The sequence below is a fragment of the Gorilla gorilla genome, chromosome 20 (assembly GCF_029281585.2).
Source record: "Gorilla gorilla gorilla isolate KB3781 chromosome 20, NHGRI_mGorGor1-v2.1_pri, whole genome shotgun sequence".
NCBI lineage: Eukaryota > Metazoa > Chordata > Mammalia > Primates > Hominidae > Gorilla > Gorilla gorilla.
In genome coordinates this window covers 65,596,720-65,621,640 of record NC_073244.2, presented here as the reverse complement: position 1 = coordinate 65,621,640, position 24,921 = coordinate 65,596,720, and the positions used below count along the sequence as shown (strand labels likewise).

General features: G+C 47.5%; 4 non-coding genes across 4 annotated transcripts; all 4 read right to left on the bottom strand.

Annotated features, from left to right (window-relative positions):
• Positions 1–2,097: 2,097 nt before the first annotated feature.
• Positions 2,098–2,212, bottom strand: MIR515-2 (microRNA mir-515-2). Its single transcript, NR_128575.1, has one exon. It is a non-coding gene; the product is annotated as a microRNA mir-515-2 (primary transcript).
• Positions 2,213–4,937: 2,725 nt separating this feature from the next.
• Positions 4,938–5,036, bottom strand: MIR520F (microRNA mir-520f). The gene has a single exon (NR_128574.1). It is a non-coding gene; the product is annotated as a microRNA mir-520f (primary transcript).
• Positions 5,037–7,142: 2,106 nt separating this feature from the next.
• MIR519E (microRNA mir-519e) lies at positions 7,143–7,262 on the bottom strand. Its single transcript, NR_128573.1, has one exon. It is a non-coding gene; the product is annotated as a microRNA mir-519e (primary transcript).
• An 821-nt stretch (positions 7,263–8,083) lies between these two features.
• Positions 8,084–8,198, bottom strand: MIR515-1 (microRNA mir-515-1). Its single transcript, NR_128572.1, is given in 1 exon segment — positions 8,084–8,198. It is a non-coding gene; the product is annotated as a microRNA mir-515-1 (primary transcript).
• Positions 8,199–24,921: the final 16,723 nt, after the last annotated feature.

Genomic DNA, 24,921 nt, shown 5'->3' with positions numbered 1-24,921 from the left:
CTGGCTGTATATCATTTATTTTTCAGAACCTATCTCAAAAAAAAAAGAAAGTTCCATATACTGTATGCTCACATAAAGAATTATTCCTACACATAAATGTTTGCTTTGGCAGCACACATAAGAAATGAATGGAGTGACAGAGGTCACCATGGCCCCTGTACAGAGGTGATGCCCAAATTCATGATGGGTCTCATACTCAAAATTAAGATCAAAGGCCGGGTGCAGTGGTTCATGACTGTAAACCCAGCACTTTGGGAGGCCGAGGCAGGTGGATTACGAGGTCAGGAGATGGAGACCATCCTGGTCAACACGGTGAAACCCCACCTCTGCTAAAAATACAAAAATTAGCCGGGCGTGGTGACATGGGCCTGTACCCCCAGCAACACAGGAGACTGAGGTGGGAGAACCACTTCAACCCGGGAAGGGGAGATTGTAGTGAGCAGAGATCGTGACCCTGAAAAGAGGACCACTTGAGCCCAAGAGAGCTAGGTTGGAAGTGCCACTGCTCTCCAGCCTGGGCAAAAGAGACCCCGCCTTAGAAAACAAACAAAGCAGGAACAAAACCCCACCCTCATCCAAGTCTGATGATAAGCACGCTCTGCAAATGTATTACCGAGATCAGCATGAACGTTAACGTTGCTTTTCTCAAACTGTAATCCTCTAAAAGGATGCACTTTCCTTTCTTTCAGACAACAGAAAGCGCTTCCCTCTAGAGGGTCACAGGCTGAGATCTTCTTGCTCCGGCACCATTAATTTTTTTGTTGGAATTTTCCTTGACCAGGTTAAAATGGACACAAAAATAAAGATGCATTTATTGGCCCTGTTTGCATATTTTCTGGAATTCAGAACATAAACCCCTATCAGGGCCATCTCCAGTTCCTTGTTTCAAAAAGCAATGCCGACTATACATACCTTATATTTAACCATGAGAATTGGGCTGGATTTCTAGAGAACAGCAGTGGATTTTGAGCTAAGTGTTCACTCGAGTTCCAGGACAGTGACACACAGTCCCGACGGGGGCATCCAAAATGGAATCTAAGATGTTGAAGAATATGCATTGTCACATACACAAACATCCTCCGGGAGAGACCACAGGCCAGGCTGTAAAAGCTCCTCAATAAAATGAGCAGAAACACACAGGTACAGGTGAGGTGTGGTGGCTCACACCTCTAAACCCAGCACTTTAGGAGGCTGAGGCCGGAGTATCACTTGAGTTCAAGAGTTTGAGACCAGCCTGGGCAACATGGTGATACCTCATGTGTAGAGAAAACAGAAAAGTTAGCCGGGTGTGGTGGTGTGCACCTGTAGACAGCTACTCAAGAGGCTGAGGTGGCAGGTGGAGGTTGCAATAAGCTGAGATGGCACCACTGCACTCTAGCCTGGGTGACAGACCCAGACCTTACCTAAAAAAAAAACAAAAACACACACGCACAAACAAAAAATTACCCAAAGTGATACGAGAGTATTCTCTGTGTATAGAAGAGTGTTTTGTGTGTATATGACTATGTTACATGTATAATAAGAATATGATAAAATATATATTTTTGAGACCGTACATCAATAAAAATTAAGTTCCATATACTATGTGCTCACATGAAAAATAATTCCTACACAAATGTGCTTGCATTGGCAGCACACATTAAAAAAAATTGGAGGCTAGGCTGGGTGGCTTACACCTATAATCTCAGCATTTTGGGAGGCTGAGGCAGGCGGATCACCTGAGGTCAGGAGTTGGAGACTAACCTGGCCAATGTGGTGAAACTCCATCTCTGCTAAAAATGCAAATATTAGCCAGGCGTCGTGGCACGTGCACCTGTAATCCCATCTACTTGGGAGGCAGAGGTTGCAGTGAGCAGATAACATGCCACTGCACTCAAGCCTGGGCCAGAGAGAGAGACTCTGTCTCAAGAAAAAAAAAAAAAAAAAAAGCAAGCACGGGACCACTTGAGCCCAAGAGGTCTAGGTTGGAAGTGTCACCGCACTCCAGCCTGGGCAAGAGACCCTGTGTTGCAAAAAAACTAAACAAAAAACAGAACCCCAACATCATGCAAGTCTGATGATAAGCACGCTCTGCAAATGTGTTACCAAGATCAGCATCAACTTCAACGTGGTTTTTCTCAAACAGTAACGCTCCAAAAGAAGGCACTCTGCTTTCAGACAACAGAAAGTGCTTTCTTTTGGAGAATGACTGCATGAGATCTTCTCGCTCCAAAACTCTGGGTTTTTTGACCGAATTTTCCTTACCTGGTTAAAATGGACACAAAAATAAAGATACATTTATTGACTCTCTCTGCATGTTTTCTGGAATCCAGAATATAAACCCCGAAAACGACCATCTCCAGTTCCTTGCTTCAAAGGCTCAGCAGGTTAGCCTTGTTCATCAAGAGACAATCCTCCTGAGTTCTGTCCCCAAAGAGAAAAAGCAATGCCTACCACACATACCTTATATTTAACCATGAGAATTGGGCTGGATTTCTAGAGAACAGCAATGGATTTGAAGCCAAGTGTTCACATAAGTCCCAGTACAGGGACACACAGTCCCCATGCGAGCATCCAAAATGGAATCTAAGATGATGTTTAAGAATATACACTGTTGTACACACAAACATTCTCCAGGATAGAACACAGGCTAGGCCATAAAAGCTCCTCAACAAAACTTTTTTTTTTTTTTCTGAAACAAAGTCTCACTTTGTCGCCCAGGCTGCAGTGCAGTGCCGTGACCTCAGCTCACTGCAAGCTCTGCCTCCAGGTTTCCAGCAATTCTCCTGTCTCAGCCTCTGGAGTACCTGGGATTATAGGCACGTGCCACGATGCCCACCTAATTTTGCATTTTTACACTTTTTTTTTCTTTTCTTTTTGTGGAGAACGGGGTCTCACTATATTGCCCAGGCAGGTCTCAAACTCCTGGGCTCAAGCTATCCTCCTGCCTCTGCCTCCCTAAGAGCTGGGATTACAGGCGTGAGCCACCGCGCCCGGCTAATTTTTGTACTTTTAGTAGAAATGAGATTTCGCCATCTTGGCCAGGCTGGTCTCAAACTCCTGACTCCAGGTGATTAGCCTGCTTTGGTCTCCAAGAGTGCTGAGACTACATGCCTGAGCTACCGTGCCTGGCCTGCAGACAGCTATTCCAGAGGCTGCGGTGGGGCATGGAGGTTGCAGTGGGCCAAGACTGCAACACTGCACTGCAGCCTGGGTGACGGAGCCAGACCTTGTCTCATAACACACACACACACACACACACACACACACACGAAGGAAAAAAAACCCAAAGTGATACAAGAGTATTCTGTGTGTGTAGAAGAGTATTGTGTTAATCATTATATTATCTATATAAGATGATACGATAAAATGTGTATCATATATAAGACACAGCCCCCAGAAAAGGAAGTTCTATATACTGAATGCTCACATGAAGAGTAATTTCTCCACCTAAGTGCCTTCTCTGGCAGCATATGTTAAAAAAAAAAAAAAAGACAGAGATTCCCACGTCCCCTGCACAAAGTGACACCCAAATTCATGATGGTCCCATATTTAAAATTGGAAAAAACAAATGCCTACACCCACAGCCAATCATTTCTACTTCAAGTACATCTCAAGTATACTGTTAATCTGAAATACAAATTTAACCAGGTTTCCCTGCTCTGGGAAGCCCCCTTTGGTAATTCAGATAAGGGTCTACTTTGGAAGGTAATGGGTAGGAACATGGAGATGTCAGCCAAGGGAAGTGACTCTCAGGGATTTCTATGGATTATGCAGACGCCCTGCCAGATCCCAAACTTCCCCAAAAGATCCCGAGTCCAGGCAGGAAGGACCACTGGGCTCCAGAAACCAAATGAAGTGGCCCTGGGCAGGAGTCTCTGTTGTCAGATTCCATGACTAAGACAGCCGGGGAGCAGAGTGAAAATCCCAGGGGCTCTCTCTCCAGAAGACACCTGCTCCGTCCAGATCAAACCCAAAATGTCCCCAGCCAGTGATGCCTGGCTCTCCTTTCCCCTCGGCTCATCCTGCCTGCATCGGTGCAGTGCCCTGACGTTCCCAGTCCAGAGGCCTTCACTCCTTCCAGTGCCCCAGGAGGGTCACCTTGCAGTTCTCAGGGAGGAAGATGGGGTCTTCCACCCTTGTGAGCTTCCCAGACATCAGGGTCTGCCCGCCCCACCCCATTCCCAAAGGATGTTCTGCCCAGTTCTCCCAGCCTCCTGCTTCCCTCCAGGGACCACCCTTCAGTGGTAAGATTCACATTGCAGACAACCAGGACCAACCCATTATCCTCAACTGGACACCCATACAAGATTGGTCTACGTGACCGGCCTACAAGAGGCAGATCCAGAGCTAGAGAGATGGGGAGTCGTTGCCACGGTCTGGGTGGAAGAGGTGGGTGGGTACTGACTGCAAATGGGAATAAGCCTCTTCGGGGTGATGAAAATCTTCCAAAACTAGAGTGGGGGTGGTTGCAAATATGCTAATATCCACATCTCAGAGTTCATCTCAAAAGATTAGTTTCTCGGCCTGGCGCCGTGGCTCACGCCTATAATCCCAGCACTTTGGGAGGCCGAGGCGGGCGGATCACGAGGTTAGAAGATCGAGACCATCCTGGCTAACACGGTGAAACCCCGTCTCTACTGAAAATGCAAAAAATACAAAAATTAGATGGGCGTGGTTGCACGCACCTGTGATCCCAGCTACTCAAGAGGCTGAGGTTTCAGTGAGCCAAGATAGTGCCACTGCATTGCTGAGACACACAGTGGCACTCCCTGTCAAACAAACAAACAAAAAAAACAACCGGAGCCCAAGAAATGTAGGTTGGAAGTGTCACCGCACTCCAGCTTGGGCAACAGGGACCTTGTCTTGGAATACAACAAAACAAAAGCAAAACCCCACCATCATCCAAGTCTGATGATAAGCACACTCTGCAAATATTTTACCAAGATCAGCATCAACTTCAACATTGCTTTTCCCAAACGGTAACCCTCTAAAAGGAAGCACTTGCTTTTCTTTCTGACCACAGAAAGCGCTTCCCTTTAGAGGGTCACAGCCTGACATCCTCTTGCTCCAGCACTGTGGATTTTTTTGTGGGAATCTTCCTTGACCACGTTTAAATGGACACAAAAATAAAGATGCATTTATTGGGGCCGGGCGCAGTGACTCACGCCTGTAATCCCAGCACTTTGGGAGGCCGAGGCGGGCGGATCACGAGGTCAGGCAGATCAAGACCATCCTGGCTAACAGGGTGAAACCCCGCCTCTACTAAAAATACAAAAAATTAGCCTAGCGTGGTGGTGGGCGCCTGTAGTCCCAGCTACTTGGGAAGCTGAGGCAGGAGAATGGCGTGAACCCGGGAGGTTGAGCTTGCAGTGAGCCAAGATTGTGCCACTGCACTCCAGCCTGGGTGACAGAGCGAGACTCCATCTCAAAAAAACAGAACAAAACAAAAAGATGCATTTATTGGCCCTGTTTGCATGTTTTCTGGAATCCAGAATATAAACCCCTAAAAGGACCATCTCCAGTTCCTTGCTTCAAAGGATCAGCAGGTTAGCCTTGTTCATCAAGGGGCAGTCCTCCTGAGTTCTGTCCCCAAAGAGAAAAAGCAATGCCTACCACATATACCTTATATTTAACCATGAGAATTCCGCTGGATTTCTAGAGAAGAGCAATGGATTTTGAGCCAAGTGTTCACTTGAGTTCCAGCACAGGGACACACAGTCCCGATGGGAGCATCCAAAATGGAATCTACTATGTTCAAGAGTATACATTGTCTCACACACAAACATCCTGCAGGACAGACCACAGGGTACGCTGTAAAAGCTCCTCAATAAATACAGAAATACACAAGTATGGGTGGGGCGTGGTGGCTCACACCAATAAACCCAGCACTTAAGGAGGGCAAGGCAGGAGGATCACTTGAGCTCAGGAGTGCATGGTAGCTCAGGAGCTCAACCAGCATGGGTAATATGGTGAAACCTTGTGCACAAAAATAGAAAAGTTAGCTGGGTGTGGTGGTGCGCACCTGTAGACAGGTACTCAGGAGGCTGAGGTGGCAGGTGGAGGTTGCAGTAAGTCGACATGGCACCACTGCACTCCAGCCTGGGTGATAAAGCTAGACCTTGTCTCAAAACAAAACAAACAAACAAGAAAAACACAGAAAGAAACAAGTAAATAAATACCCAAAGTGATACAAGAGTATTCTCCGTGTGTAGAACAGGGTTTGGTGTACATATGACTACATTATATACATGATAAGACTATATGATTAAATATACATCGTATATTTTTGAGACCCTGTCTATGAAAAAAAAAAAGAATATACTGTTTGCTCACATTAAAAATAACTCCTCACCGGGTGCGGTGGCTCATGCCTGTAATCCCAGCAGTTTGGGAAGCCGAGGCAGGTGGATTAGCTGAGGTCAGGAGTTCGAGACCAGCCGGATCAACATGGCAAAACCCCGATTCTACCAAAAGGACAAAAATTAGCCGGGCGTGGTGGCATGCACCTGAAATCCCAGCTACTCAGGAGGCTGAGGCAGGAGAATCACTTGAACCTGGAAGGCGCAGGTTGCAGTGAGCCGAGATCATGCCACTGCACTCCAGCCTGGGCGACAAGAATGAGACTCCATCTCAAAAAAAAAAAAAAAAAAAAACAAAATTCCTACACACAAGTGCTTGCTTTGGCAGCACAAAAAAATACAAATAATAATTAAAAAAAAAAAAAAACCTGGAGTCCGAGCAGGGTGGCTCATGTCTGTAATCCCACCACTTTGGAAAGCAGAGGCGGGCAGATCACCTGAGGTCAGGAGTTCAAGACTAACCTGGCCAATGTGGTGAAACTCCATCTCTGCTAAAAATACAAAAATTAGCCAGGCGTGGTGGCACGTGCCTATAATACCAGCTACTCGGGAGGTAGAGGTTGCAGTGAGCAGAGAATGTGTCACTGCCTGCCCGCCTGGTCCACATAGTGAGACTCTGTCTCAAGAACAACAAAAAAAAAAGTGGGGGGGACCAACTAGCCCAAGAGGTCTAGGTTGGAAGTGCCACCGTACTCCCGCCTGGGCAACAGAAACCCTGTGTTGCAAAAAAACTAAACAAAAACAGAACCATGCAAGTCTGATGATAAGCATGCTCTGCAAATGTGTTACCAAGATCAGCATCAACTTCAAGGTGGTTTTTCTCAAACAGTAACACTCTAAAAGGAGGCACTTTGTTTTCTTTCAGACAACAGAAAGTGCTCCCTTTTGGAGAATGACTGCATGAGATCTTCTCGCTCCAAAACTCTGGGTTTTTGGTTGGAATTTTCCTTACCAGGTTAAAATGGACACAAAAATAAAGATGCATTCATTGTCCCTGTTTGCATGTTTTCTGGAATCCAGAACATAAACCCCTAAAAGGACCATCTCCAGTTCCTTGCTTCAAAGGCTCAGCAGGTTAGCCTTGTTCATGAAGGGGCAATCCTCCTGAGTATTGTCTCCAAAGAGAAAAAGCAAAGCCTACCACACATACCTTATATTTAACCAAGAGAATTGGGCTGGATTTCTAGAGAACAGCAACGGATTTTGAGCTATGTGTTCACTTGAGTTCCAGCACAGAAACACACAGTCCCGATGGGAGCAACCAAAATGGAATCTAAGATGATATTTAAGAATATACGTTGTGGGCCAGGCACAGTGGCTCATGCCTGTAATCCCAGCACTTTGCGAGGCCGAGGCAGGCGGATCACCTAAGGTCAGGAGTTCAAGACTAACCTGGCCATCATGATGAAACTCCATCTCTGCTAAAAATACAAAAATTAGCCAGGCGTGGTGGCATGTGCCTGTAATACCAGCTACTCGGGAGGCAGAGGTTGCAGTGAGCAGAGAACGTACCACTGCACTCCAGCCTGGGCCACAGAGAGAGACTGTCTCAAGAGAAAAAAAAGGGGGGGGGGTGGGGGCGGGGACCAACTGAGCCCAAGAGGTCTAGGTTGGAAGTGTCACCGCACTCCAGCCTGGGCAAGAGACCCTGTGTTGCAAAAAAACTAAACAAAAACAGAACCCCAACATCATGCAAGTCTGATGATAAGCACGCTCTGCAAATGTGTTACCAAGATCACCATCAACTTCAACGTGGTTTTTCTCAAACAGTAACGCTCCAAAAGAAGGCACTCTGCTTTCAGACAACAGAAAGTGCTTTCTTTTGGAGAATGACTGCATGAGATCTTCTCGCTCCAAAACTCTGGGTTTTTGGTTGGAATTTTCCTTACCAGATTAAAATGAACACAAAAATAAAGATGCATTCATTGGCCAGGCACGGTGGCTCACGCCTGGAATCCCAACACTTTGGGAGGCTGGTCAAGAGACCACGACCATCCTGGACAACATGGTGAAACTCCGTCTCTACTAAAAATACAACCATTTGCCGCTTGTGGTGGCATGTACCTGTAGTCCCAGCTACTCGGGAGGCTGAGGCAGGGGAATTACTTGAACCAGGAGGCAGAAGTTGCAGTGAGCCGAGATCGTGCCACTGCACTCCAGACTGGCAAGAGTAAGACTCCATTTCAAAAAAAATAAAAATAAAAATAAAAAAGGTGCATTCATTGCCCCTGTTTGCATGTTTTATGGAATCCAGAACATAAACCCCTGAAAGGACCATCTGCAGTTCCTCGCTTCAAAGGCTCAGCAGGTTACCCTTGCTCATCAAGGGGCAATCCTGCTGAGTTTTGTCCCCAAAGAGAAAAAGCAATGCCTACTACACATACCTTATCTTTAACCAAGAGAATTGGGCTGGATTTCTAAGGATTTTGAGCCAGTGTTCACTTGAGTTCCAGCACAGGGACATACAGTCCTGATGGGAACATCCAAAATGGAATCTAAGATAATGTTTAAGAATATACATTGTTGTACACACAAATACCCTCCAGGACAGACCACAGGCTAGGCCGTAAAAGCTCTCAGTAAGATTTGACAGAGCGGGGGGGAAGAAAGAATGTACATTGTCACACACACGAACATTCTTCAGGATAGACCACAGGCTAGGCTGTAAAACCTCAATAATTTTTTTTTTCTTGGAGACTAAGTTAGGAAAAACAAATGCCCACACCTAAACAACCAATCATTTCTAGTTCAAGTACATCTCAAGTATACTGTTGACCTGAAATACAAAGTTAACCGGGTTTCCCTGCTCTGGGAAGCCCCCTTTGGTAATTCAGTTAAGGGTCTACTTTGGAAGATAATGGGTAGGAACATGGAGATGTCAGCCAAGGGAAGTGACTCTCAGGGATTTCTATGGATTATGCAGACGCCCTGCCAGATCCCAAACTTCCCCAAAAGATCCCGAGTCCAGGCAGGAAGGACCACTGGGCTCCAGAAACCAAATGAAGTGGCCCTGGGCAGGAGTCTCTGTTGTCAGATTCCATGACTAAGACAGCCGGGGAGCAGAGTGAAAATCCCAGGGGCTCTCTCTCCAGAAGACACCTGCTCCATCCAGATCAAACCCAAAATGTCCCCAGCCAGTGATGCCTGGCTCTCCTTTCCCCTCGGCTCATCCTGCCTGCATCGGTGCAGTGCCCTGACGTTCCCAGTCCAGAGGCCTTCACTCCTTCCAGTGCCCCAGGAGGGTCACTTTGCAGTTCTCAGGGAGGAAGATGGGGTCTTCCACCCTTGTGAGCTTCCCAGACATCAGGGTCTGCCCGCCCCACCCCATTCCCAAAGGATGTTCTGCCCAGTTCTCCCAGCCTCCTGCTTCCCTCCAGGGACCACCCTTCAGTGGTAAGATTCACACTGCAGACAACCAGAACCAACCCATTATCCTCAATTACAGTGGTCACAACAGGCCACCTATTCAAAACTGATCTATGTGACATGCCCACAAGAGGCAGATCCAGAGCTAGAGAGATGCGGAGTGGGTTGCCAGAGTCTGGGTAGATGAGTGGGGTGGGAACTGACTGCAAATGGGTATAAGAGTGGACTGATGAAAATCTTCTAAAACTAGAGTGGTGTTCTTGCAAATATGCTAAACATTCACATTTCAGAGTCTATTTCAAAAGATCATTTCCTCATTTCAGAAAGGTCGGAGGCAGGGCTGGGCATGGAGGCTCACTCCTGCAATCCTGACACTTTGGCAGGCCATGGTGGGTGGATCCTGGCCAACATGGTTAAACCCAGTATCTACAAAAATATAAAAATTAGACAGGCGTGGTGGCATGCACCTGTAATCCCAGCTACTCATGAGGCTGAGGTTGCAGTGAGCCAAGATTGTGCCACTGGACTCCAGCCTGGGAGACACAGAGAGACTGAATGAATAAAAACAGAATTGCTTGAACCCAGGAGGTGGAGGTTGCAGTGAGGGGAGATCAGACTGTCAGAGCCTTCCTCTCTCCTTGCCTATGCATGGGTTAATATTCACCTGAAGTCCCAGCTACTAGGGTACGCATAGGAGCATAGCCCAGTTTAGTCGGGGTGACACAGTGAGATCTCCATCTCTAAAATTTAAAAATTAAATCAAATGTGCAATTTTTTGACCCGTTCATGCACACTACATTTCGGCTGCATTTACCCAATAAAAACTCAGAGCCCATGCACTCCACCTCCGTGCTCTTGCTAAGCAGTGCACATCCCATCAGCAAGGGACACTGAGGTCCCCTCCAACTCTACCTCAACCCAAGAGGTGTTCTATAAAGCAGTGCAGGCATAACTTCCACGGAGTAGGAGGTGTTAAGGGCTGGATGAACAGGCATTGCTCACTGTGGCAACAAGAGCTGCTGAACATCCCACCTGTTACTAGAGAAACCCTTCTAGGGTTCTAAAGGACCCTATTTTTGTGAAAATATCTGTGGTTTTGTCTCATGTGACATTTGTCACTGTGATTGAGATTGATTTTCTTTACAATAGTTTATATTGGGCACAGCAAACATTTTAGATCTTGCCAAGCAACCTGTATTTAGAGGCGAGGTTTTGCCTGTTGGAATGGTACATTGGAGCCATTACCCACAGGAAACAGGATAAATGGTCCAGTCCAGCTGTAGTCAAAAGAACTCACTAGGGTTGGCATTAGTGGTTGAGGGTTGAATCAACTATAAGCTTCTCACAGAGGAAGCAGGTCTATTCTGAGAAATGATGGTAAGTTGTTAGGAAGGAAAAATTTTCAGTGTCAGGGACAAGTAGATTAAAATAAAAAGACAAATGAACAGGAAAAAAAAATCCCCACTGGGGACTGCAGAACAAGACTGGATAGGCCGGACGTGGTGGCTCTCGTCTGTAATCCTGACACTTTGGGAGGCTGAGGTGGGTGGATCACGGAGGTCAGGAGTTTGAGACCAGCCTGACAGACATGGTGAAACCCCATCTCTAGTAAAAACACAAAAATTAGCCGGTCATGGTGGCAGGCGCCTGTCATTCTAGCTACTTGGGAGGCTGAGGTGAGAGAACTCCTTGAACTCAGGAGGCAGAGGTTGCAGTGAGCTGAGATTGCACCATTGCACTCTAGCCTGAGTGAGGAGAGCCAAGCTCTGTCTCAAAAAGACTGGATAGACTTGGAGGCTTATTTACTCTCTTAATGAAGGAAACATGGTTTGGATTCATTAAACTAAATTTATAGGAGGCCATTGTTTGACCAACACAAATGGTGTCTCTGGAACCAGGTGCCATGTAATGTATTTTTTTAAGAGATGGGATCTTGCTATGTTGGCCCAGGCTGGAGTGCAACGGCTATTCAAAGGTGTCATTAGTGCACAGTATAGCATTGAAATCAAGGGAACCTCCCACCCCAGCCTCTGCAGTAGCTGGGGCTGTGTGCCCCACTATGCTTGATCATGTCAACTATCTTTAAAATGGGCACGGTGGCTCACACCTGTAGGATTGCTTGAGCTCAGGAGTTGAGACCATCCTGGCCAGGGTGAGGACCCATCTCTACAAAAAATTGAAAAATCTACCAAATATGGCGGCACACCCCTATATTATAGTCCCAGCTACTCAGCAGGCTGAGGCATAGAGGACCAGTTCATCCCAGGAGTTCTAGGTCTGAAGGGCAACTGCATTCCAGCCTGGGTTGAGCAGGCTGTCACAGCAGGAGACAGTCTTGCTCCAGCACTCTGGGTGTTTATTGGTTTCCTTGGATTCTAAAACCTTGACCAGGCTGAAATGAACACAAAAATAAAGATACAGCCAAACATTCATTTGCCCTGTTTGCATGTGTTCTGGAATCCCAAATTATAAGCCCATTAAATGAACATCTCGGTTGCCCTTAGGAATCAAGAAGCAATCCTCCTGAGTTTTGTCCCCCGAAAGAAAAAGCAGTGACTACTATACACACCTTAAATTTAACCAAGAGAACTGGCTAGATTTATAGAGAACAGCAATGAATTTTGAGCCAAGTGTTCACCTAAGTTCCAGCACACGAACATACAGTCCTGATGGGAGAATCCAAAATGGAATCTGAACTGTTTAAGAATATACATTGTCAGTCAGGCGTGGTGGTGCACACCTGTAATCCCAGCTACTTGGGAGGCCGAGGCATGAGAACTGCTTGAACCCAGGAGGCAGAGGTTGCAGTGAGCCGAGATCACGCCATTGCACTCCAGCTTGGGCCACAAGAGTGAATCTCCATCTCAAAAAAAAAAAAGTACAAAAATTAGGAATATACATGGTCAGCCTGGGCAGGGTAGCTCACGCCTGTAATCTCAGCACTTTGAGAGGCCGAGGCGGGACTCCTGAGGTCAGGAGTTCAAGACCACCTTGGTCAATATGGCAAAACCCCACCTCTACTAAAAATACAAAAATTAGCCGGGTGTGGTGGAAGGTAATCCCAGCTACTCGGGAGGCTGAGGCAGGAAAATCGCTTGAACCCGGGAGGCGGAGGTTGCAGTGAGCTGAGATCATGCCACTGTACTCCAGCTGGGGCAACAAGAGTGAAACTCCATCTCAAAAAAAAAAAAAATATATATATATATATACACATATATGTATATATATATACATATATATATATATGTATATATATATATACACACACACATTGTCATGCACACAAATATTCTCCACGATAGACCACAGGCTAGGCCATAAAACCTCAACAGAATTTGAAGAGAAATATACAAGTATGAGTAGGGAGTGGTGGCTGACACCTGTAATTCCAGCACTTTGGGAGGCTGAGGCAGGAGGATGCTTGAGCCCCGGAGGTTGAGAGGCTGCAGTGAGCTGTGAACATGACACTGCACACCAGTCTAGGCAAGAGTGAGACCTCATCTCTATTTGTATTAAATAAGCTATATTAAAAAAAAATTACACTCCTGAAGACCTTTCAGGCAGGGAAATTCTCAGGCAATTTACTCACTGTAGCTTCATGAAATTACCAAGATGCTTATGACTATTTCTGTTAAAATGAATTTTCTAAGTACATTTCTTGGATCAACAGCATCCAGAAGTAAACACAGGAATCTGATTTCATGCTTGTTTAAAAAACTATTAACATTGCCATCAACTTCCTTAGACGACTGCTCTCAAACTGTGAGCTTCAAGCCCTGGAGGTGCTTTTCATCCAGTTATAGAAAAACGCCCCCTGGCTTGAAATCACAGCCTGAGCTTCACTTCCCAAGGAGGGTTTGGGGCTTGAGCATTCTCAGGGTCCATCTGAAATCACAGTACAAACAAAAGGCATCCCAGAGCAGTCCACTCTCAATAATAAGCAGAATTAGGCAGAAGTAAGTAGAAGTTCCAAATAAGTTTGCAAACCAACTCAATGGACATCTACTGAACCCTCCCCAACATTCAAATGCACATGTAGCATAGGACGGGACAGACGTTATGAGACACATAATACACGAGGCATACAACGGAGAAGGACTGAAGTACTTTATGTTCAATCACCACCATAAAATGCAATTAGAAATCATTGTTGAAGACAGGCACGGTGGCTCACGCCTCTTATCCTAGCACTTTGCGAGGCGGAGGTGGGCAGACCACCTGAGGTCAGGAGTTCGAGACCAGCCTGGCCAACATGGTGAAACCCTGTCTCTACTAAAAATACAAAAATTAGCTGGGTGTAGTGGCAGGCGCCTGTAATCCCAGCTACTGGGGATGCTGAGGCAGGAGAATTGCTTGAACCCGGGAGGCAGAGGTCGCAGTGAGCCAAGATCGCACTACTGCGCTACAGCATGGGTGACAGAGAGAGACTCCATCTCAAAAAAAAAAACTCTCAAATGGTCAGGCAGGATGGCTCAAGCCTGTAGTCCCAGCACTCTGGGAGGTGGAGGCAGGAGGATTGCTTGAGTCCTGGAGTTTGAGACCAACCTGGGCAACATAGTGAGACCCTGTCTAAATACACAGATAGATAGGCAGGAAACATGGTGAAACCCCATTTCTACTAAAAATACAAAAACTTGGCCAGGGGCAGTGGCTCAAGCCTGTAACCCCAGCACTTTGGGAGGCCGAGGCAGGCAGATCACGAGATCAGGAGACCGAGACCACCCTGGCTAACACAGTGAAACCCCGTCTCTACTAAAAATACAAAAAAATCAGCTGGGCGTGGTGGCGGGCACCTGTAGTCCCAGCTAGTCGGGAGGCTGAGGCAGGAGAATGGCACGAATCAAGGAGGCGGAGCTTGCAGTGATCCGAGATCACACCACTGCACTCCAGCCTGGGCGACAGAGCAAGACTCCGTCTCAAAAAATAAAAAAAATTAAAAAATAACAAAAAATTAGCCGGGCATGGTGGTGCACACCTGTAATCCCAGCTACTTGGGAGGCTGAGGCAGGAGAATCACTTGAACCCAGGAGGCAGAGGTTGCAGTGAGCCAAGATTGTGCCATCGCACTCCAGTTTAGGCAACAAGAGCGAAACTCTGTCTCAAAAAAAAACAGAAAGAAAAAAAGAAAATGCTTACACATTTACATTGAGACCAAGAAAAATGGCTCCCTAGATCCCAACCCAGGTCTATGGCACCAAACAAAATCTGTGGGTGGGCCCCAACAAGCTGCTTCAGCCAAGCTTCTGGGTTTTTGTCATATATTTAAGAACCTCTGGGAATGGGGGCACGTGCATCTGTAATACCAGCTACTTGGAGGCTGAGGCAGGATGATCACTTGAGCCCAGGAGGTTGAGACTGCAGTGAGCTGTAGTCACACCATTGTACTCAAGGCTGGAAGACAGAAACCCTGGTCCATGATATCCTGGGTAGAAACCAGGACATCTACTAAATAGATGGACTGGTATGGGGGGCAGGAGGGAAAGGAAACCTTCTCAGGAAGCACTTTTTTTTTTTTTGAGTCTCGCTCTGTCACCGAGGTTGGAGTACAGTGGCATTATCTTGGCTCGTTGCAACCTCTGCCTCCTGGGTTCAAGCGATTCTCCTGTCTGCACCTCCCAAGTAGCTGGGATTACAGGCACATGCCACCATGTCCAGCTAATTTTTGTATTTTTAGTAGAGACAGGGTTTCAAGTGCCTCGCCCGCCTCCCAAAGTGCTGGGATTACAGGCGTGAGCCACCCCACCTGCCTTAGGAAGCACATACTAAGGAGCCAAGTTAACTGCAATTCCTGGGGTCTCAGAACAATGTTGCATAACAGACATTTTTGCTTTGCTTTAGAGGGATTTTTGCCTAGGAGAGAGCTTAGAAAATGGAATGCATTCAATGTGAGAAAGCTGATTGCAGTGGAGAGAAAAAGAAACAATAGAAAAGCAAAGGCCAGTCCACTGGGTGCATCCATGTGGTGCAATGCGATGGGGGACTGGGGATGGGTTATGATGAGTATTCACAATTGACATCCCCAAAACTGGGTGCACTTTCCTTTCAAACCACAGAAAATGCCCCTCAGTTTTGAGGACCTCAGTCTGAATGTCATGTCTGACTTCAAACTCTTCCTACGTGGTTAACTCACACTAGGGTTCGCTGTCCTCACACTGCAGACGGAGGACGTTCACACAGCACTCATGCAAAAGCTCCCAGCCAGATCTTGAAAAAAAATAACCTCAAAGAATCCTCAGGCTGCCCAGGGAGTTGCTAGGAAAAGGCAGACACACCAGCATTTACACAAATTCAGTTACATCACTAGTGGTAGGTTTCACATAAAAACCTTTGATTTATGAGAAGGCTACGCACATGTTACACATCCAGTCAGAACCAATCACACACTCTAATCATACACTTTAAGTTCACTTTTTTTTTTTTTTTTTGAGACAGAGTTTCACTCTTGTTGCCCAGGCTGGAGTGCAGCGGTGCGATCTCAGCTCACTGCAACCTCTGCACCCCACGTTCAAGCCATTCTCCTCCTCTACTCAGTCTCCTGAGTAGCTGGGACTTCAGGCGCCCGCCACTATGCCAGGCTAATTTTTGTATTTTTAGTGGAGATGGGGTTTCACCATATTGGCCAGGCTGCTCTCGAACTCCTGACCTTGTAATCCGCCCACCTCAGCCTCCCAAAGTGCTGGGATTACAGACGTGAGCCACGGCACCCGGCCGTTTTTGGTTTTAAATTTCTCAGCATTACCTGTGAAAGAATCCAAGTGTACATATCCACAGTCCTGTCTATGAACACAGAAGAATGAGTGATTGGCAGCAAACTGATGCTTCAATGCCATGATAGGAGCAAGTGGGCTTCAAAACTATCCTAATACCTGTCCTTTTTTTTTTTTTTTTTTTTTGAGACACAGTCTGGCTCTGTCGCCCAGGGTGAAGTGCAGTGGCACGATGTCGGCTCACTACAAGCTCCGCCTCCTGGGTTCATGCCATTCTCCTGCCTCAGCCTCCCCAGCAGCTGGGACTACAGGCGCCTGCCACCACGCCTGGCTAATTTTTTTGTATTTTTTTAGTAGAGACGGGGTTTCACCGTGTTAGCCAGGATGATCTCGATCTCCTGACCTCGTGATCCACCCGCCTCAGCCTCCCAAAGTGCTGGGATTACAGGTGTGAGCCACCGCGCCCGACCAATATCTGTCTTCTTGATGCAAATCCAAGTTTAGCATTGGGCATTTGGGCATTCATTTGTTAATCTATTCTGCAGTCTTCTGATCTACCTCTTACGCTACTCTTCTTTGCAATTTTACTGTAAGGCAAGAAATTCCTAGTCTTCAGTAACCTGGAGTTAAGATACCAGTCCCCATCAGTTACAATCAAGGACTCACCTCAGCACTGAAAATGCCCGGGTCCCACACGTCACAGGCAATGTGCCAGTATGTTCTTATCAGACTCCAGAAAGCACTCCCAGATTGCATGTCACCAAGCAGACAATGATCACAAGCCCCAGGGAAAACTTGCAAGGTAGCATAGAACCCATGTCCCTCCACAGGCAGTCCTCCTACAGCTCAACAGAAGACAGTGTTGGAATGTGTTGAATTCTGACATTCTGTTCTACCACCTCACGGGGACAGCGCCTGTAAAAGCCTTTGGGAGAGTGTGGCTGGGAAATGGGTACATTGCTTCTCAGTGCACATCCAGCAAGTGATCCTCCATGTGTCAAAAAAATCTTATGCTTGCTGGGCGCGGTGGCTCACACCTGTAATCCCAGCACTTTGGGAGACTGAGGTGGGAGGATCAACTGAGGTCAGGAGTTTAAGACCAGCCTGGCCAACATGGTGGCACCCCATCTCCACTAAAAACACAAAACATAAGCCAGGCACGGCTGTAATCTCAGCTACTTGGGCGGCTGATGCAGGAGAATTGCTTGAACCCGGGAGGCAGAGGTTGCAGTGAGCTGAGATCACTGCACTGCACTCCAGGCTGGGCAATAGAGTGGGATCCTGTCAAAAAATAAAGAAAAATAAGGCCGGGCGCGGTGGCTCACGCCTGTAATCCCAGCACTTTGGGAATCCGAGGCGGGCAGATCACAAGGTCGGGAGTTTGAGACCAGCCTGGCCAACATAGTGAAACTCTGTCTTTACTAAAAATGCAGAAAACAGGCTGGGTGCGGTGGCTCACGCCTGTAATCCTAGCACTTTGTGAGGCCGAGACGGGCGGATCACCTGAGGTCGGGAGTTGGAGACCAGCCTGACCAACATGGAGAAACCCCGTCTCTACTAAAAATACAAAATTAGCTGGGCGTGGTGGCACATGCCAGTAATCCCAGCTACTCCGGAGGCTGAGGCAGGAGAATGGCTTGAACCCGGGAGGCAGAGTTTGCTGTGAGCCGAGATCGTGCCATTGCACTCTAGCCTGGGCAACAAGAGCGAAACTCCATCTCAAAAAATAAAAAGAAAAATAGTGATCTCAGGTGATCCATCCACCTCAGCCACCCAAAGTGCTGGGATTACAGGCGTGAGCCACCGCGCCCGGCCTCAGCTTGCTTCTTTCGCTGTGTTCCGTGACTTGCCTCGAAATTCTTTCCAGCAAGAGACCCAAGAACCCGCTTTTGGGGTCTGGATTGGTTGCCTCTTCTCTGGCAACGGTGTGACCCAGGCTATCCCTGAATCCAAGCATTATAGCTGCTACGGAACCCGGCCTCACAACCCAGAGACCCTGGTCATTTCCTTAAAGCTGGACTGAAGTCCAGTTTATGGCGCAGAACAAGCACCACGGTTTAGCTTTTACCTGCAGTGGCTCCTGGAGCCCCCTGCCCCCCCTCCCCGCCATGGTGTTTGTTCGGTGCTGGCCTCAGTCATTGGACCTCAACTATGACAGCACTTTCATTCTGGCACCAGAAAGTGCCCTCAAGGCTGAGTACCACAGACTGAGAAGTACCCTCCCTGTATTGTCCAGTACCTGGAAACTGCAGGCACATCCTCTATGCAGAAGATAAGAGATTTAAAACTGACTTCTGAATATTGCTCAATAGCGAAAGGTAGATTGAGCATTCTCTCCAGTTCTCAGGAACAATGCAGAGCCTTGTAATGCAAATCCTAGGCCTGCCAGGTGGCTCATGCCTGTAATCCCAGCACTTTGGGAGTCCCCAGCTTGAATAACACCTTCCTGAATGACACCTTTTAAATTAGGTGGACAGGCACGGTGTGGTGGCTCGCCTGTAATCCTAGCAGTTTGGGAGGCCAAGGCATGAGGATTGCTTGAGCACAGGACTTCGAAACCAGCCTGGGAAACATACTTAGACCCCTTATCTACAAAAAATGCAAAAATTAACTGGGTATGGTGGTACATACTTATAGTCCCAGCTACTCAGGAGGCGGAGGTGGCTCACTTGAATCTGTAAGGCAGAGGTTGCAGAGAGCCAAGATCTGGCCACTGCCCTCTGGGCACAGGTGTAGTCTCAGCTACTCGGGAGACTGATGCAGAAGAATTGCTTAAACCCAGGAGGTGGAGGTTGCTGTGAGCTCCCATACCTGCACTCCAGGCTGGGCAACAGAGTGAGATCCTGTCTCAAAAAATGGAAAATATTTTTCCTCTACAAGATTACATTTAATTGGCAACTACCTAGCTTTGAACCAGCAAGGGGAAAAGTAACAGAACGGCATGTCTGTCTCACTAACTTTTTGTTTTTTTGAGACAGGTTCTTGCTCTGTCTCCCAGTCTGCAGAGCAGCAGCACAGCCAGGGGCTCGCTGCAGCCTCAACACCCCTGGCCATACACAACTGCAGCATTTTGGCTAAACCAGCATGGCTTACAGATAACAAGTAGTTCTTTCTCTCTCTCTTTTTTTTTTAAGACAAGCGTCTTGCTCTGTTGCCCAGACTGGAGTTCAGTGGCGCGATCTCGGCTCACTGCAACCTCCGTCTGCCGGGTTCAAGCAATTCTCCTGCCTCAGCCTACCGAGTAGCTGGGACTACAAGCGTGCCACCATGCCCAGCTAATTTTTTGTATTTTTAGTAGAGATGGGGTTTCACCATGCTGGCCAGGCTGGTCTCGAACTCCTGACCTTGTGATCCGCCCTCCTCGGCCTCCCAAAGTGCTGGGATAATAGGCGTGAGCCACTGCGTCCTGCCACAGTAGTTCTTTCAATGGTAAGACTAGTTGAAAACCTGAGTTAGATGTGTATCTCTAATCTTAGTGATATTTAAATGTAAATAAAAATGTTATGTCTGGAACACACTTGGGCTGCTTGGGATATATTCAGATAAATACTATTATAAATAATTTATAAATAAATACTATTTATTTACTAATAGGGTATTCAGAAAGGTATAATCCCTATGTCTCCAGGTTGACATAGAAATTTTCTACTGGCCCGAAAGTTGCATCCGTATGACTGGCCAGTTGCTTCTGGTTCAACAAGGACCTAACCTGCCAATCACACAGGACAGCTGGGGGCTGACATTCCAAATTGTAATCTTTACTAGGCACAGAGGCTTAGCAGGCCTCTGGTTTAATAACACACGAGAGTAACTGCTTGAAGTAGCAAGGCACTCACTCACAAGGCACCTATAAAGTTGGTACTTATGGTCTGGAAATAGCCACATTGTAAGCTGACCACCAGTTATAATTACCAAATATTGGCAGGGCACAGGGGATCATGCGTGTAATCCCAGCACTTTGGGAGGACGAAGCAGGAGGATTGAGCCCAGGCCTCAGCTTGCTTCTTTCGTTGTGTTGTGACTTGCCTCGAAATTCTTTCCAGCAAGAGATCCAAGAACCCGCTTTTGGGGTCTGGATTGGTTGCCTCTTTTCTGGCAACAGTGTGACCCAGGCTATCCCTGAATCCAAGCATTATAGCTGCTACGGAACCCAGCCTCACAACCCAGAGACCCTGGTCATTTCCTTAAAGCTGGACTGAAGTCCAGTTTATGGCGCAGAACAAGCACACGGTTTAGCTTTTACCTGCAGTGGCTCCTGGAGCCCCCCGTCCCCCCTCCCCGCCCCATGGTGTTTTTTCGGTGCTCGCCTCAGTCATTGGACCTCAGCTATGACAGCACTTTCATTCTGACACCAGAAAGTGCCCCCAAGGCTGAGTGCCACAGACTGAGAAGTACCCTCCCTGCATTGTCCAGTACCTGGAAACTGCAGGCACATCCTCTATGCAGAAGATAAGAGATTTAAAACTGACTTCTGAATTTTGCTCAATAGTGAAAGGTAGATTGAGCATTCTCTCCAGTTCTCAGGAACAATGCAGAGCCTTGTAATGCAAATCCTAGGCCTGCCCTGGGGCTCATGCCTGTAATCCCAGCACTTTCGGAGTCCCCAGCCTGAATAACACCTTCCTGAATAACACCTTTTAAATTACTTTCTGTTTTCTTTTTCTTTTTTTTTTTTTTTCTTAGTCTTGCTCTGTCGCCCAGGCTGGAGTCCCATGGCACGACCATCACCTCACTGCAGCCTCCGCCTCCTGGGTTCAAGCAATTCTCCTGCCTCAGCCTCCTGAGAAGCTGGGATTACAGGCGCCTGCCACCACACCTGGCTAATTTTTGTATTTTTAGTAGAGACAGGGTTTCACCATATTGGCCAGGCTGGTCTCAGACTGCTGACCTGGTGATCCGCCCACCTCAGCCTCCCAAAGTGCTGGGATTACAGACGTGAGCCACCGCACACGTCCAGCACCTTTTAAATTACGTGGACAGGCCCGGTGTGGTGGCTCACCTGTAATCCTAGCAGTTTGGGAAGCCAAGGCAGAAGGATTGCTTGAGCACAGGACTTCAAAACCAGCCTGGGAAACATACTGAGGCCCCCTTCTCTACAAAAGATTTAAAACTCAGCTGGGTGTGTTTGTGCACACCTATAGTCCCAGCTACTCAGGAGACGAAGGTGGATCACTTGAGTCTGGAAGGCGGAGGTTGCAGAGAGCCAAGATCTGGCCACTGCACTCCACCCTGGGCAACAGAGTGAGACCCTGTCTCTTTAAAAAATAAAGAAAAGGAAAAAGCTGCCTTTGTGGACACCTAAATAAAAAATAAAATGAACCTAAAATGTACTGGGTGCAGTGGCTCAGAGGCTGGGGTGAGAGGATGTTTGTGCCCAGGTGTTGATGACCAGCCTAGACAATGGTGGGAGACCCCAACCCTACAAAAAAAAAAAAAAATAGCTGAGCATGGTCCTGCATGCCTGCCATCCCAACTACACGGGACGCTGGGGTGAGGGAGGTTGAGGCAACTGTGAGTCACGATCTCACCACTGCACTCCAGCCTGGGAGACAACCCCATCTGGGCAACACAGTGAGACTCAATCACTAATTGAACAAAATCCAAAAATTTTTACAAATCAATAATGCAGTCCAGGAATGGTGGCTCACACCTGTAAACCCAGCATTTTGGGAGGCTGAGGAGGGCGGATCACTCAAGGCTTGGAGTCTGAGACCTAGCCAACATGGTGAAACCCCACCTCTACTAAAAATACAAAAACAATCAACTGGGCATGGTGGTGCATGCCTGTAATCCCAGCTACTCGAGAGGCTGAGGCAGGAGAATTGCTTGAACCCGGGAGGCAGAGGTTGCAGTGAGCCGAGATCACACCACTGCACTACAGCCTGGGCAACAAGAGTGAAACTCCGTCTCAAAAAAAAAAAAAAAAAAAAGAGTATTAGGGGCAGAGAATCAAGGTGTGGGAGTCATGACGACAAATAGAGAGGAGTCAGTGTTGGAGATTTTAGGGGGAGTCTTACAACCTAAATGTGAGGCTCATATGACCACGGGGAAAGTGCAGAAACGCCATGGGAAGCCAATACTTACTGAACTCTGTGAGGACTTCCCATCCTGAGGATGAAAGGCAGGGCAGGGGCCCTGGAGCTGTTTTATACCCTAGGGACCACCCACAGATGGAGAATGGATTGAAGTCTGGCCACACCCACTCTTTGCCCTCCAGCCTCCTCTCTGAATTTGATTTTCCTAGCTTCTGTAAATGCATTTCTTTTTTTTTTTTTTGAGAGGGAGTCTCACTCTGTCACCCAGGCGGGAATAGCATGATCTTGGCTCACTGTGACCTCCGCCCCCCAGGTTCAAGTGATTCTCCTGCCTCAGCCTCCAGAGTAGCTGGGATTACATGCATGCAATACCCCGCTACGGAGTCTTGCTCTGTAGCCAGGCTGGAGGGCAGTGGAGTGATCTCAGCTCACTGCAACCTCCGCCTCCCAGGTTCAAGTGATTCTCCTGCCTCAGCCTCCAGAGTAGCTGGGATTACATTCATGCAATACCCCGCTACGGAGTCTTGCTCTGTAGCCAGGCTGGAGGGCAGTGGAGTGATCTCAGCTCACTGCAACCTCCGCCTCCCAGGTTCAAGTGATTCTCCTGCCTCAGCCTCCCTAGTACCTGGAATTACAGGGGCATGCCACCACGCCCAGCTAATTTTTGTACTTTTAGCAGAGACGGGGTTTCTCCATGTTGGTCAGGCTGGTCTCAAACTCTCGACCTTAGGTGATCCGCCTCCCTCGGCCTCCCAAAGCACTGGGATTACAGGCACGAGCCACCACGCCTGGCACCCAGCTGATTTTTATCTTATTTATAGAAACAGGGTCTCACTATGCTGCCCAGGATAACCAGTCTGGTGCAGGTGCTCACCAGCAAAACCAGCTAATTTTTTAAAATTTTAGTGGAGATGAAGCCTCACTTTTTTGCCCAGGCTGGTCTCCAACTACTGAGCTCAAGTGATCTACCTGCTTCAGCCTCCTAACGTTTTGGGATTACAGGCAGGAGCCTCTGCGCCTGGCCTTCGAATAAATTTAGACTTACAGAAAAGTTACAAAAAGTACAGAACGTTCTCTATGTTCTCCACCCAGTTTCCTTAAGACCATCTACTCTATTTCTTTTCTTTTCTTTTTTTTTTTTTTTTTTTGTTGAGACAGTGTCACTCTGTTGCCCAGGCTGGAGTGCAGTGGCACCATCTCGGCTCACTGCAAGCTCCGCCTCCTGGCTTCACGCCATTCTCCTGCCTCAGCCTCCCGAGTAGCTGGGACTACAGGCGCCTGCCACCACGCCCGGCTAATGTTTTGTATTTTTAGTAGAAACGGGGTTTCACCGTGTTAGCCAGGATGGTCTCGATCTCCTGACCTCGTGATCTGCCCGCCTCGGCCTCCCAAAGTGCTGGGATTACAGGCGTGAGCCACCGCGCCCAGCCCATCTACCCTATTTCTATTGCTCTGTTTCACTTTATTGATATCACATTATTGCTATTACAATTGTCTTAGGTGTTTGCTTATTTTCTCTCTTCTACTGATCGATAATGCTCCGCAAAGACAGAGACCTGGTACATCCCCTTTAAATTCTGAGTTTCCCAGTGCCTGGAACAGGGCTTGATTTCTGACAGGTAGTGTAGTGGGTTTGATTCCTGCACAAAAATCTGCTTAACTGCAGGCCTAGACTATAACTCTAGGAGGGTGGAGACCCAGTCTCCCTCCCACCCACGGCGTCCCCAATACTAACATGGAACCTACCCTGAAGCCCAGTCAATACTCTTGAAATGAATGATGGGCTGAACAGATGCTAAAATCACAGAAAAGCATCATTTAATCTTGTAATTATCAATCCCAGTTGACACATGGGGGAAACAGGCTCAATGCGGGGCTGATTTGTCCCTCCTCAAGCAAACAAAACAAAACAAAACATGGCTGAGAAGTGGAGAAGTCAAAATTAAAACCCAGGAGGCTAAGATCCAGCCTTTAAAGCTGAGCTTAATTAATCCTAACCACAGGTGACAGAGCTATGCCGCCAGCCTCGTCTTACTTCACCCCAGATGTGCGGGTCATTTGTTAATTTTTTTATTTAAAAAAATTTTTAAAAATTATTATTGCTTTTTTGAGACGGAGTTTCACTCTCGTTGCCCAGGCTAGAGTGCAGTGGTATGATCTTGGCTCACTGCAGCCTCTGCCTCCAGGGGTCAAGTGATTCACCTGCCTCAGCCTCCCGAGTCACTGGGATTACAGGCGCGCACCACCATGCCTAATTTTTTTATTTTTAGTAGAGATGGAGTTTCACCATGTTAGCCAGCCTGGTCTCGAACTCCTGGCCTCAAGTAATCCACATACCTCGGCCTCCCAAAGTGCTAGCTCACTTCAGCCTCAACCTCCTGACCTTAAGGGATCCTCCCACTTCAGCCTCCTGAGTCAAGTTGTTGGGATTATAGGAATGAGCCACCACACCCAGCTACGTTTTTTTTAGAT